This window comes from Sinocyclocheilus anshuiensis, unplaced genomic scaffold (assembly GCF_001515605.1).
Source record: "Sinocyclocheilus anshuiensis isolate Anshui unplaced genomic scaffold, SAMN03320099.WGS_v1.1 scaffold2068, whole genome shotgun sequence".
NCBI lineage: Eukaryota > Metazoa > Chordata > Actinopteri > Cypriniformes > Cyprinidae > Sinocyclocheilus > Sinocyclocheilus anshuiensis.
This window is the reverse complement of record NW_015546132.1, coordinates 110137-124778: the sequence shown is the minus strand read 5'-3', so window position 1 is coordinate 124778 and position 14642 is coordinate 110137.

Genomic DNA, 14642 nt, shown 5'->3' with positions numbered 1-14642 from the left:
CAGGCTGGCTTTGAACTCGGTGGGGGGTATGCCCAGCTCTTTGGCGATTTCCAGTGCCTTCAGCTGGATCACGGCTCTGGTTATGGATAGCCCCTCATTTCTTTTTTTCAGATACGTACTGACACACTTGTCGGTCAATTTCTTTGAAGTGGCCGCTTTTAGGATCACGGTAAGCTTTTCTTTGACCATTGGCATTTCTAAGTCTGTCTTTTTGGGCTCGCTATCTCCTGACATTACATTCTGACGCCGTATTTCTTGGCTGCTTGACATGGTGTTAAATGCAGCCGAGTCATCTAACAACTGTCAAGCAGCCAAGAAATACGGCGTGTCAGAATGTAATGTCAGGAGATGGCGAGCCCAAAAAGACAGTCTTAGAAATGCTAATAGTCAAAGAAAAGCTTACCGCGGTCCTAAAAGTGGCCACTTCAAAGAAATTGACCGACAAGTGTGTCAGTACGTAGCCGAAAAAAGAAATGAGGGGCTACCCATAACCAGAGTCGTCATCCAGCTGAAGGCACTGGAAATCGCATACCCCCCACCAAGTTCAAAGCCAGCCTTGGATGGTGCAGAAGAATGATGAGGCGCAATAGATTCTCATTACGACGCAGAACAAGTCTTGCCCAGCGCTTGCCCTCTGACTTCACGGAGAAACTGCTGTCTTTTCAGCGTTATGTGATCGGTCTAAGGAAAAAACACTCATATCCCCTGGATCAGATGGGTAATGCAGATCAAACACCTGTGTTTTTTGGCATGCCAACATCTATCACTATACATAAAAATCAGTAATACGAGAAATCAGTAATGTGAAATCTACTGGATATGAGAAGAGCCGAGTGACCGTCATGCTAGCGTGTCTCGCGGACGGGACCAAACTTCCCCCATACGTGATTTTAAAGTGCAAGACAGTACCCAAAGAGGGAATAGCCGCTGGAATTATCGTTCATGCTCAGAAAAAGGGCTGGATGGAGACTGAGCTTGTGGTGGACTGGCTTAAAGTGGTGTGGGGCAGACGAAGTGGGGCACTCAGAAATAAGAGGAACATGCTAATTTTGGATGCTTTCCGTGGACATCTGACTTGATCTGCCGGTCAAAAAGCAACTGCGTGCAATGAACGGTGACCTCGTCATCATACCAGGGGGGATGACAAGTCAGTTACAGGTGTTGGATGTTGTGGTTAACAAGCCATTCAAAGATAATCTGCGCAAGAGATACACAGAGTGGCTGCTGTCTGGCAATCATACACTCACACCATCTGGGAAAATTCAAAAGCCCACAGTAAGTCTGCTATGTGATTGGATACTCCAGGCATGGGCTGCAGGGCCCCCAGAGAGCATCATCAACGGCTTCAAAAGATGCTGTATCTCAAATGCGTTGGATGGGCACGAGGATGACATTCTGTGGGAGGAGCTGGTGGAGCCAAAGCATGAGAGTGATGACAGTGAGAGTGAACCCAGTGAGGCAGAGGACCTCTGTGAGGAATAGACTGACATGATGATTTGAGGAGCCAAGCTTGTTAAGTTAAAACAGTTCATTATACTACTGTTTATTGCAGTATGTTTATTGCAATATTATTGCTCTATTGTTTGTTGCAGTATGTTTATTGCAATATTGTTTATTGCTCTACTGTTTGTTGCAGTATGTTCATTGCAATATTGTTTATTGCTCTATTGTTTGTTGCAGTATGTTTATTGCAATACTATTAATTGCACTACTGTTAATTGCTCTGTGTAATGTAATCAAGCCTGTTATTTTTCTGCTTTCCGTGGACATCTGACTTCGCCGGTCAAAGAGCAACTGCGTGCAATGAACGGTGACCTCGTCATCATACCAGGGGGGATGACAAGTCAGCTACAGGTGTTGGATGTTGTGGTTAACAAGCTATTCAAAGATAATCTGCACAAGAGATACACAGAGTGGCTGCTGTCTGGCAATCATACACACACCATCTGGGAAAAAATTCAAAAGCCCAGAAAGTCTGCTATGTGATTGGATACTCCAGGCATGGGCTGCAGGGCCCCCAGAGAGCATCATCAACGGCTTCAAAAGATGCTGTATCTCAAATGCGTTGGATGGGCACGAGGATGACATTCTGTGGGAGGAGCTGGTGGAGCCAAAGCATGAGGGTGATGACAGTGAGAGTGAACCCAGTGAGGCAGAGGACCTCTGTGAGGAATAGACTGACATGATGATTTGAGGAGCCAAGCTTGTTAAGTTAAAACAGTTCATTATACTACTGTTTATTGCAGTATGTTTATTGCAATATTATTGCTCTACTGTTTGTTGCAGTATGTTTATTGCAATATTGTTTATTGCTCTACTGTTTGTTGCAGTATGTTTATTGCAATATTGTTTATTGCTCTACTGTTTGTTGCAGTATGTTTATTGCAATATTGTTTATTGCTCTACTGTTTGTTGCAGTATGTTTATTGCAATACTATTTATTGCATTACTGTTAATTGCTCTGTGTAATGTAATCAAGCCTGTTATTTTTCTCTCTAAGGCAGACTTCTACTGTTAATTAAATATTAATAGGCTACGTGTTTTTTCACAATGAGATGGACAGCCTAGGATAATTGTTATTACATCCAGATGGACTGCAGGTTATATATGGTATGCCATTTGAAAAGTATTTTCAAATTAAAGCATTTTCTCTATAAAAGACAAGAGTTGGTCTTCAAAAAGCATTTTTCCAAAAGGTACACTTTGAAAAGGGGGGTTCGTCTTATAATCAGGGTCGTCTTATAGTCGGGACAATACGGTATTAGCAAAATAACAAAGATAATGCTTTTCACGGAACTTATGTAATTACCCATTATACATTGTGATATAGCCTGGTTCGTTGGTCCGAGACCACCTCGTTCAGGCGATCTCGGACCGATTGTTTTGGCGCGGATCCGAGCGTGATTGCCGTGTTCACATATGCCCAAACGAACCGAGCTAAGGGGGGAAACGCGCTAGGTTCCGAAACAAGGGCCAGGTGTCAATACACCCTTAGAGAGTTCAGACTTTATGTAATCATTGTGAGACAATAAAACATCATTAAACATACTGTAAATGCCATGACAGATGCAGATTCTGTACCACCATTGCAGCGTAAAAATCACTTTTGCTGAAGTTCATAAAAGTTTGTTGGCAAAAGTCTGTAGTATTTTGATTGATTGATTGATTGATTTGTAGCAAATTAGCTCAAAAGGGAAATGTATATAAATAATTACAATTAATTATGATTAATTACAATTACTTATATCAGCTGCCAGTAGTAACTGTAGCAGAATTAAATTGTCATCAACTAATCTGTTCGTCCAGCGAACATTCAGTGTAAGATCATATCAACTCCAAGAAAGGATATCTTTCCTACAATATTAATGCATTGGAGCATGTAGTTAGATCAGAATCGTAAAAGGGACATTATTCACAAGCAGTGACAGAATCATAAACTCATGTAATTTGTGAACAAAAGTTTGATTAGCTAAGCACTAACACACATAACTAATCTAAACAAACAAACATAAAATCACTCATACATGGGGGAAGGGCAAGTGAGAGTGGATGAATGAAACAGGATAGAAACGGGGAATGAGGCCGAGTTGACCATCTGAAAGAACATCGGTCTCTAATTCAAAGCACAGTATGCGATAGCTTACATCAAACCTCTGTCTTGTGAATGGAACAATACTTGCATTTGACTTGGCTCTGGAACCAGAGTCTCGTGAAGCCTCTGAAGAAGGTCTGGGTGGTTACATTCGATGGCCGAAGTTGCAATCTCTTGAGACTCTGAGGTTGTTCTTGACTCTGTTGTGGTTGAGAGAGTCCTCTCTCATGAGTAAGGACATGGCTGGGTGTAAAATGGGGCCTGCTGGCCCTGTGGGCCGCAGTGGAACTGCAGGCCACAATCCAGAGATGAAGATGCAGAGACTGTTGGGAGCGAAGAGAGAGAAATGTCTGATCGAGAGCATTTCCATGATGGTGAATTCCAGGGTTGAGTGAAGACGAACTTTAGTGGTATTAGTCTGACTCTTTGTCATCGAGAGCCATCTCCCCAGGCTGGGGAGACCGCACACAGCTCTAAATGTTGGGGCCTGCCGTGCGCACCTGCGCTGGCTCAGGCTCTCCGTGAGTCCCTCCACGCAGGCAGCAATCAGAAGATTTACCAGAAGAGAGGGCGGAACTGTGCGTGAGTGCTTTAAAATCTGGGAAGAGTCACGCCTCTCAGGATGGGCTTGACCAATGAGAAAGGCTGAATTTCCAAGTGGGAGGTTGGAAATACTAGGGGGGTTTATGTCCCTTTAGCTGTGTCCCAAAGTTAAGTGCGCACACTTCGTGAGATGTTCCGCCTTCACAGGATTTCCTAATTCCGCCACAAGGTGTTCCCGATTACTGCTCCCGTCGCATAGCAATGGTACGAGAGGAGAGCTGCCATCCTGACAGGATAGGTGGAGCCAGAATTGCTAATTTTTGTTTTTTATGTTTTATATCACAATGGAGGAGATGGTAGGAATGTTTCACCCCCGGCGGCACCGGTGAAGTACCTCAAGCTTAGCCAAGACCGAGGCCAGGTAAACTGGTTTGCTGCATCCTTAGTTGCTGGATTACAATTTTAAGTAAAGGTATTGGCTTGGAACTTACTTGAATAATGTAATGATACATTTGAAAAACTACAAAATGCACACACACACAGCAGTTCAAATGCTGACTGATATCTTACAAAGGTGCAATTTTATATAGTTTATTTTCTTGACCATGGTGATCATATGTAGACAGGGTTAAAAAAAAAAAAAAGAGCAGTGTACAGCAGTGGTGTAGTCCTAAAGAAAAAAGTGGTTTACTATTACCCAGCAATATTACCCCATTCTTGAACTGCACCTTCACTTCCATTTTCCGTTTCTTCATTTCCCCCAATATCTCTGTCCATCCCTTGTGTATATGTGTGTGTTTTTCTTGTACCTGTCACTTCTTCACCAGCAGGTCTACCGTTATGAACAGAACTGTGTCCATCTAGTTGCAAAACAACCACCTCATTTTAATTTGTTTGCACAGAATGTTATTTATCTTAAAATGACTTAAATACCCAAGATGTAACAAACCTATTTTTCATACAAATATATATATAAAAAAATTGTGTTTAAGTGCCTATTTATAAAAATTAGTGCAATACCTTAATTGAAAAATCCTAATAGCCTACTGAACACACTATTGAATTGACTCATATTTTTGTTTTGCTGTCTGCTCTCCCTCCTTACCTAAACTATAAATCCATGCGAATATCTGTCTGCTAAATGTATTAATGTAACTTTACAGTATGATGTCCTTCAGCATACAGTATTCTGACATGATAATAATGGGGTGCTCCTGATAGCCTAACAGTTGCTAGCAGTTTAATACTCAGCTAAGTTAACAGACAAAACTATAGTGACTAAGGGATTATATTTGGGGATCCGTGGCATTAATTGTTGGACAGCGTGCTCTCTCTCTTACACACACAAAGACTTTATCAATAAAATAGGTTTGGGAAAGCCGGTCATATGCGAGCAATTCACATTCACGCGCTCTCTTCTGCTCTCTCTCTCTCTTCAGTAACTGCATACGGCTCAGTCCTCTGTTAGATCTAAATTTTATGTAACGGAGGCTCGGGGTGTTAGTAAAAATATTCGAAAGTAGGCTAATTGTTTCACGTCGTGGCCGCACTATCGTATTGGGCTTCCTTTTTTGATAGGCTACTAACGAGAGAATGCCTCCACTCAAATCCGTGCACTCACTACCATATTTCCTTACGGCGTGTATCCACTGTTGCAGCACGAGAACTGCGCTCAGTGCGGCTCAAAACACCAAGCGCGAGCGACAATGAGCGGCGTTGAATGACAGAAGTGATATTGCACCAATTACAAAGAATCACGAATTTCACACAGCAGTATGGGACACCATTAAAGGGGAAGCTACATGACAGTAGATTACGGACTTGCGAAGAAACAAAACAAGTCGGTATAAGCAAATATTGATCCTTAGAAGTCGTAATACGCAAACATCCAGGGGGGAAAAAGTAAGAATACGGCGTATACTTGCGTATGGCCCCGACTACACCACTGGTGTACAGCTCAATGTTCGGCGGCAGGTGTGGCAGCTGAACAGTGCTCTGTATGACCGGTCCGAGTCTTTCAGATGCAGCCTTTGATATCAGAATTTGTTAATATTCTGACATAAATGTTGTTACTTTCATTTTCAAAATAATCAGTAGTGGACTGTAAGGAAGTACATTCGTTAAGTATTATTGTACAAATGTGAAGTTCTAAGTTTTCTGTTTTCCTCACAGGACAGCAACACTACAAAAATATGGCTTTTACAAGATGATGCATTGTTGTACATTAAACTACCCAACATTATATGAAGTAGGCAACTTTAAATTTAATAACCTTGAACATATTCAGAAGTAAAATGCAACATACACAGTAGTGCAGCGGCAGTATTAATGCAAAACCATCCTGACAAATTATTTTTCAAGATAACACGTTTACTTAAAGGATAGTTCAGCCAAAAATATAAATTCTGTAATCATTTACTCACCCTCATGTTGTTCCAGGGTTGGAATTTTCATTTTTGGTTGAACTATCCCTTTAGCTAAGGTTTTAAATATGACTAGTAGTTTTTCCCCAATGTGGTATTAGTAGTTACTACAAGTAGTTTACTAAAGTACCTCAATATTTCTTCTACTAATTACTTTGTCATAGCTCTAAACAGTTTCTCTTTTCCTTCTTTCCCTAAATCAGACCAGCCCCCTGTACTGCATGATAAAGCTGAATGTGCCAGTGCTGGACAGGTTTTTTAATGGTTTTCGGCTGAGCAGGGAGGCCCTGACAGTGCTGCTGGGGCTTCTGAGAAGTGAACAGCAACAGTGATGGGGTGCCACAATCCAGACCCTGGTGTTTCTTTTCTGTTTGCCAGAGGTACATCATACAGAGTGTTCTCCAGAGTGTTTGACATGCCTCGTTCCACTGTCACCGCATTGTCGCTGAGGAGGTGCTGGCCATTCGCCAAGAGATTCACCTCCCAAAAACCCCAGAACACATGGAGGCAGGGCTGGGCTCAAAACTGATGTTGTTTTTCTGATGTTAAACCTAAGCTATGCTGTAAATAGCTGTAAAAAGTACTTTCAGTAATGTATAGTACAATTTGTTTTAATGTGTAAAAAAAATTATTTACAGGACAAAAAAATAAACGTATAGAAGAATGTTTTGTGGAAAAAAATTATAAGCTGCATTAAAAAAATTTGCAATGTACATAATTACTTTTTATTTAAATGTGAATATGCAAAACAAAAATACAAAATTTACAGAAAGTACTCAGGCTCATTTACAAATAAATTACACTACAAAAATTAGTAATGTATACAACTTCATTTCATTTTTAACTTACATTAAAAAAATAAACTACATAAATTAGGTTGTTTCATTGACAATGTGACATTTAAAAAAAGATATTGAAAAATTGTAATGTACCCATTTCTCCACTGCTTTCTCTTGCCTAATAGAGAATGGCTAATAAATAATGTATTTGTTAAGCATTCTCTCAAGAAGAGAAAACAGTCTCTCCATTCTCTCCTTGCTCCCCTGTGCTCTTCTCTCCTCTGTCTCTCTCTGGAGTTTGATGTTCAAGTTTATTCAATTCAAGTTCATTTGTATAGCGCTTATCACGATACAAATTGTTGCAAAGCAACTTTACAGAAAATTAAGTTTCTACAATATATTATTAGTAGTTTATCAGTGGTGACTGTCAGTTAATGCATGCCCTTCGCGTCTGTGCTTTCAATGGGAAACTTTTGCCGTCAGTACAATGTAGGTCCCAGGTCATCGATATAGTGACTCCGAGGGGCACCTTTGGCGTCTTCATAAAGGCATTTGTCCATGCTTTGGTTTTTGACGCCTTGGGAGTGAGAATGGGTTGAAATACGACACAGCAGGACATGCATACAAAATACTGACGTGCTAAAGTTTGGTTAAAACATTTGTAGACATATCTTGCATGACAGCACTACAAAAACATAAAGGGAAAGACTATTGCCTTATATAGTGGTTGTCTTATTGTTTGGGGGCTTTGTTTAAAAAAAAAATACCCTGGCTTTTAACACTTGTTTCGCTAGGTATTTGAGTAAATTAAAACACAATACTTACATTTCAATGTGAATTCCCCCACAGAACTCTAATTTTCTCAAGAATAGTCCTAAAACAAGAGAAAATGGAAACACTTATGAAAAATATAAAGACAGGTTTGCAATCTTAACATTAGAAAATATGACACAGCAGGACATGCATACAAAACACTGAAGTGCTAGTTTGGTTAAAACATTTGTAGATATATCTTGAATGACAGCACTACAAAAACACAACAAAGGGAAAGACTATTGCCTTATATAGTGGTTGTCTTATTGTTTGTGGGCCTTGTGTTAAAAAAAACCTGGCTTTTAACACTTTCGCTAGGTATTTGAGTAAATGAAAATACAATACTTACATTTCAATGTGACTTCCCCCACAGAACTCTTATCCGCCGTGTTCTTCGAATATAAACACCGTCGTCATCTGCGCGCAAGTGATTCTGGGATATGGTAGGGTGCGAAGTGTCCATCAGATGTACACTTAATTTTCCTGGGAAACGGAGGGCGCATTTGACGTCGCTTTCGAATTACGTCAGCCGTCGTCGCTCTGCGGTGACACAATCGGCCTTGGAATGCGCACTTCGGAGGGAGCATCCTGAATTGGGACAGCTTTACGTCATGACGCTGTGACGCAATCGCACTTCAAATGCGCACTTCGGAGTCCGCACACTTCAGTTTGGGACAGTCTTCGTAGCACCACTGTGACGTAATCACACTTCAAATGCGCACTTCGGAGTCCGTGCACTTCACTTTGGGACACAGCGTTTGTCTGAGAGCATGGTTCGAATGGCTCTGGCAGTCTATACTCTGATTAAATTACAAACACATATGGCATTCTATGAGGAAGTGGTGTACACCAAAGTGTGCGTCGTTAAATGAGCATTAATTTGGTAGGAGACACAATATAGGTGGGGTTACATTAACTAGTAATTCACTCATAAAGCATGCATAAAACAAAATACAATGCAAGAGACACTATATAAGACCAGTTAAAATCATACACACAATGTTCTGGGATGCATGTTTATTCATAGAAAGGTTTGTCTATGAGTGAAAAGGAGGAACGTTCCCTTTTTATGGGCATTGCATGGGTTTCAGAAGGGTCCGATCTTACTGCACGTCACATCTCTCACATACTTTTGAGCAATAAAACAGTCTTATCAGATGGTTGCCCTGATAACAGAGCCCTTTAGGGTGCTCTTTCGGGGGAAGGGTCCATAGACCCTCACAGTTTGCTTGTTGAGTGAGGGGGTTTGATGGATTATTTATTAAATATAATGAATAAATGTGTGTCTGATTAGTCCAAATGCTACAGTTGATTGATTGATTGATTGATTGAATTCAATAAAAATTGGAAATATAAAAGACAACACTGATACGTTTGATTTTAGTATAACTACATAAATTCTTCCAACTATAGATATTTGTGCTTTACTAGATTAGTGGAACACACACACACACACACACTGTTCACTAAGTGGAAAAATGTGCCTTTTTGCATCTGTATGCTATTTGCCTAAAATAATTTGCATTTCTGTCCCAAATGTCTGGATTCTCAGACTATAGCAGCTGCATCCTGTTAGCTCTGTCTGTACAGTAGACAAATGGCAATGTCTGCATGTTAAAGCAACTTTTCAACTTTTCCATTAGCAATTCAATTGCTGGAGCATGTTCAAATCGTCTCTGACTTGTTTCCAGACTACAGATGGAGACGACAAATTTAAGTTGTTTTGGGGCAATGGAAGTTCAAGTACTAGGCACAAAGATCCTTTCCTGTTAATGTATCCTCTTTCTCCTGTTTTTCCTGACTGCAGCTGTCTGCAATTCCTACTCTCCAGGCTCTTCCAGAATATGATCCCACTGTATATTTGATCCAACTGTAACATTTAATTTTACCTTTATATCAACTTTAATATGCACCATTGTCTAATGTTTATGGCAAACCAAATATTGTAATACTTGGTTATAAGGAGCCACAAATGTCAATTTTTTTATTTGTCAGTTTTATTTTCAGTCTCTCTGAAAAGCCTGTGTGGAACTGTCTTTTTAAAAAATGAATCCACAGTAAAGTAAAACAAACAAACAAACAGTGTTTGCTAAGTTCATTTTGGAATTAAGTGAAAATATATATTCATAATTAATAAAGTAAGGAAAGATCTAGGCCTATCTGATAAAGTGAATTTAACCTTGAAATTAAAACAGGAAAAAAAACAACTATTGGTTGTGAACACATAGGGCAACATGGAAGCAACAAGGAAGCTGACTGGCACAATGCCATGTCATGCTCATTAGGGATGACTGACGCAAAACTGATGTTTCAACACGGTGTTGAGATCCCGAAGCGCAAATCTTTTGAAACACTGCTCCGAAGTGTGATTCAAAACACCCATGTCATGTGACTACGTTACACAAGTGTTTCGAGATGGGCATACCTGACGAATCTGCGTTTGATTGACAGGGTCGGGAACAAACCACACAATCGCACATCTGTCTCAATCTAACTCTCACAAAGTATAAAAGTGGAGTTAACGCAGCAGAACATTTAATATTTTTAAATAAAAATCTTTATATGTAAAAAATGTCAGACGTTGTGGCTTGATGTCTTTTATTAATGTTAATTTTTCATGACCAAAATAACATATTTATTCACAAACAGTTAATTCAGTTGTCAGAGATGTTACAACAGAACAATAAAAACACAACTTTTAAATGCTTATTGGGGTTTTAAAATCTGTTTTTTTTTTTAGCCTGAGTTTTTGTTGCATTTACACACTTTTAACCAGCAGGCGTGAATCAGTGAATCATTTTGTGAAGCAACAGGGTACTGGAATAGGTTCGTTTCTCCCATCACTAGTAGATGTTGGGATCACAAAGAAGGCAATTCAAACTGTTTTTTTTTTCACTTATACTACACAGAATCTTGTAATGCTTGGAGGCATCTCTATGGTTTTGTTGATGGAGTAATCCTGTGGTTGCATATCTAGTATTTCCTCTCTTCCTACTACATGTGGAAATCAGTGGGTGGGGCTAAAGAGGCAATCATGTAGAACAAAGCCACTGGAAGGCAAGCCTTCAACCTTTAGAAAAAAAAAAATGTAACGGCTACTACTAAATCTGCAGCTTTGGTGGTATACAGGAAGGAGACCAGAGGCCATCGTATGATTGGCTGAGGTGCCTCACGTGATCCAAGTTAGCCATTGCTCTTTTTAATATGGTAAGTAGGGTACAACCAAGCGGCAACCTTCCGGTCTCTCTTGTGAAACCAACACGGAAGTGACTAAAACTGCAATTCATCGACTGGCCACTAGAGGCCGGCTCCAAAAGGGAGTCAGTCCCATAGACTCCCTATGTTAAAATGCCCAAAATTACTGCAGAAAAAGATATATTTGCAGCCTGGTACAAAAAGTGGTTTTGGTCTATTTAGCTAATTTTGCCCTTCATGACAACTGTGAGGGGGGTGAATTTTTTTTATAACCGTTTAAATTATATTAAGCCATACATTGCCGTATAATTAAGGGCGTGGCCACTTGAGTGACAGTTGGATTGCCGTTGCTGTCACCACCGTCGAGCTAGGTGGGCGTGGTTTCAGCAACCAGCACTCGCCTCTTTGCCCATTTTCGATTATCCGGGAGTGACATGCAGTGCCGTGCTGCCAAGACGGCGACTGCCGGCTTCTTTGAGTCCTTGGCGAGCCGCCTTGAACCCGGCGTAGGGTTCCGCCATTGTTGAGTTGTACGGGGGGCTCTGGGTCACAACGGTTACTCGTTCAGGTGATTCTGTAGCGGGCTGTGTTGAAACAGCGTAGACTTCAAGGTTTATGTCATCTGTCAGTTCTGATCGGCAGACGCTTTCTCTGGACACTGGCAGGACAGAAGTGATGGCAATGATGTCATGGGGTCTTGTGAATGTTACGGCGTGATCTTATTTGTTTGACATTAGTTGGGCTGGTATAGAGCCTATGACAGGCACCGTTAGCTCAAAGTCGTGGAACGCCTGGTTGATGAGCCATCACAGGGGGCTCATGTATAAACGTTGCGTGAGCACAAAATGGGCATAGAAATGTGCATACACTGTTTTCCAGGCATGTGTCTGGATTTATAGAAAATAAACTTGGCGTAAATATGTGTGCACCATACGGATGCTCTTGACTGTGCGTACGCACTCTTTTTCCTGGAGTGAGAAAAGTAATGAAGTAAAAAAGGATTTTAAACTCTGTTTTCATTTCGATATACACATTTACATTAAATATTCCACTCTCATTAATGGAGATAAGCACTGCAATTACATAAAGTCATTATGGAGAAGTTAAACCAAAATTATATGAATTTAGACATATTTGTAGTTGATGCACTTAATCACTTTTCCTGTGGCATGCAATGTTTTAATGAGAGTGAGGAGTGCTATAATAATTCATATTTAAACTAAACTGCAGATCTCACATTATGAGAATTTTTTTTAGTGAGAACAATGATCAATGATGCACACTTACTTCGATGTTATGGCAGACACTGCTGGATTCGGTGGTTGAATGGTCCATTGTCCGGTTTGAATAATAGCTACTGTACAGCAGCTGCACGGAGGTGTTGATGTCGTGTGAAGGCATCTCCATAACATTATGAAAAATACCACTGTATTTGAAGGATACAACTTGAAAAAAAAAAGGTAAGATTTGTGTTTCCTTTTTAAAATACTTTGTCAGTGATGTGCCGAGTCAATTGTATTTAAACTGCAGTAGATATAGGTTTATCTGTTTCCACTAAAAATAGCTACAAGATGTTCACCTTTTCTGCAAAACTGCACACATTGTATTTTATTTGAATTGTTTATAACAATTGGAATACTATTTGTCAAGTGGAAAAGAATGAGGTCAAGTAGCTATATTCTAAAATTAGCTATTTATCTGAGAACTAAACAGTTTTGTTTTTATGGATATTTTGATTTATTCTAAAACATTCTGGATGATTTTGACAATAAAAATTAATGTTGCACAAATGGCATTTAGTCCGTATCTCATATTTCCTTAACTAACGTCTTGTACCTTTGACGGTGTTAAGCATGGTGTCACGTGGATGGGAATATGCATGGAAATGATATGCATATGAGGTTATTCATCGTAGAAATAGGCGTTGTAAGCTCCATATATGGTTATTTCTGGGAGGAGACAGGGTGGAGATGCATGTACGCACAATCTTCCCCTGACCGGGATTTATAATGGGATTTTTGCGCAGGTTCTGGCATATGCATGGATTTATAAATCTGAAAACTTTTGTGCATACGAAAAATCTAGCTTTTGTGCATGCCTACACTTTTAGGATGAAATCTACGGAGAGTTTTATACATGAGGCCCCAGGTGACTGGCTTTGGGAACGTTGATGTCTTTGGCCGTACAGTTGTTGAACAATACGTACACAGCACGAGATGACACTTCAATGAGAGGTGTGGCTTCCAAGGTCAGTCCTAGTCTTAGGCAGGTTCTGGAAGGTTGGAAGAAGCCTAGCTTACTGTTGAGAGTTTGGCCAGGCTGCATGTTGAGGCGGACGATGACACTCTTGCTATAGGCAGGTATTGTAGCTTCTTGTTCATTGATCATGGTGCATGTGTCTGGCATTGTTTGACCAGATTGAAGGTTCTTGAGGTTGACTGAGGTGGTCAGTTGGTGTGACAGGTGAGCCCATACGACGTTGTTCACAGTATCAACGCAAGTGTTGAGCCGGACCATGATGTCTGCTCCAATGTAGATGTCATGAGGTAGGTTGGGGACGACGAGGAAGTAATGACTCAGGTGTCGGTTGTTCCATCATATGTCCACAGCGCAGATGATATTGGAGGTAGCCATGATTGTCGACCAAGGACTGAGAGGGAAGCGGCTGTGTTTGGCGACCTGTGGCAGACTCTGGTGTCTTTGCTTCAATGCTCTGAAGAGCTTCAGGCTGATGGCTGAGTTCTCTGCCCACAGGGCTAGTGCTGCATCAGGCACTGGTGTGTCTTGGACATCTATTGCAGTCATGATTCGAAGGGGGCCTGAGTCCGAGTCAGGCGCCTGCAATGAGCAGAGGAAAGGGTCTTGGTCCTTGCTGCTTGGAGTTGAGCTTGGGCCTGGGCCTGGGCCTGGCCCTGGCTTTGACACTGCATCATCAGTGAGTAAATTGGCGGCGGTGTCTGTGGCTTGACACTGCGACTTGTTGGAGTCTACTGACTGGAAGGGCAGAGGCTCGCAGACTTGTGTCCATATCTTTAGGTGCTTGAAGTCTATTAAGGGTTCAAAGCGAATTAAGCAGGTCTTTTCCAATAAGGAGTGGATACGTGTTGAGTGGTGAGACGTATACTGGGTGGACGAGGTTCATCGGTCCCACAGTTAGGTGAATTGGGGCCACATGTTTCAGTTGCAGGCCCGTGTGGGAATATGCCTGGAGGTTCAGTTCACACCTTTGAAGTTTGAGGGTTCCATTAAACTTCTTGGTTCTCTTTTGGACTTCCTTGCTTCCTCAAGGAGTTCGGT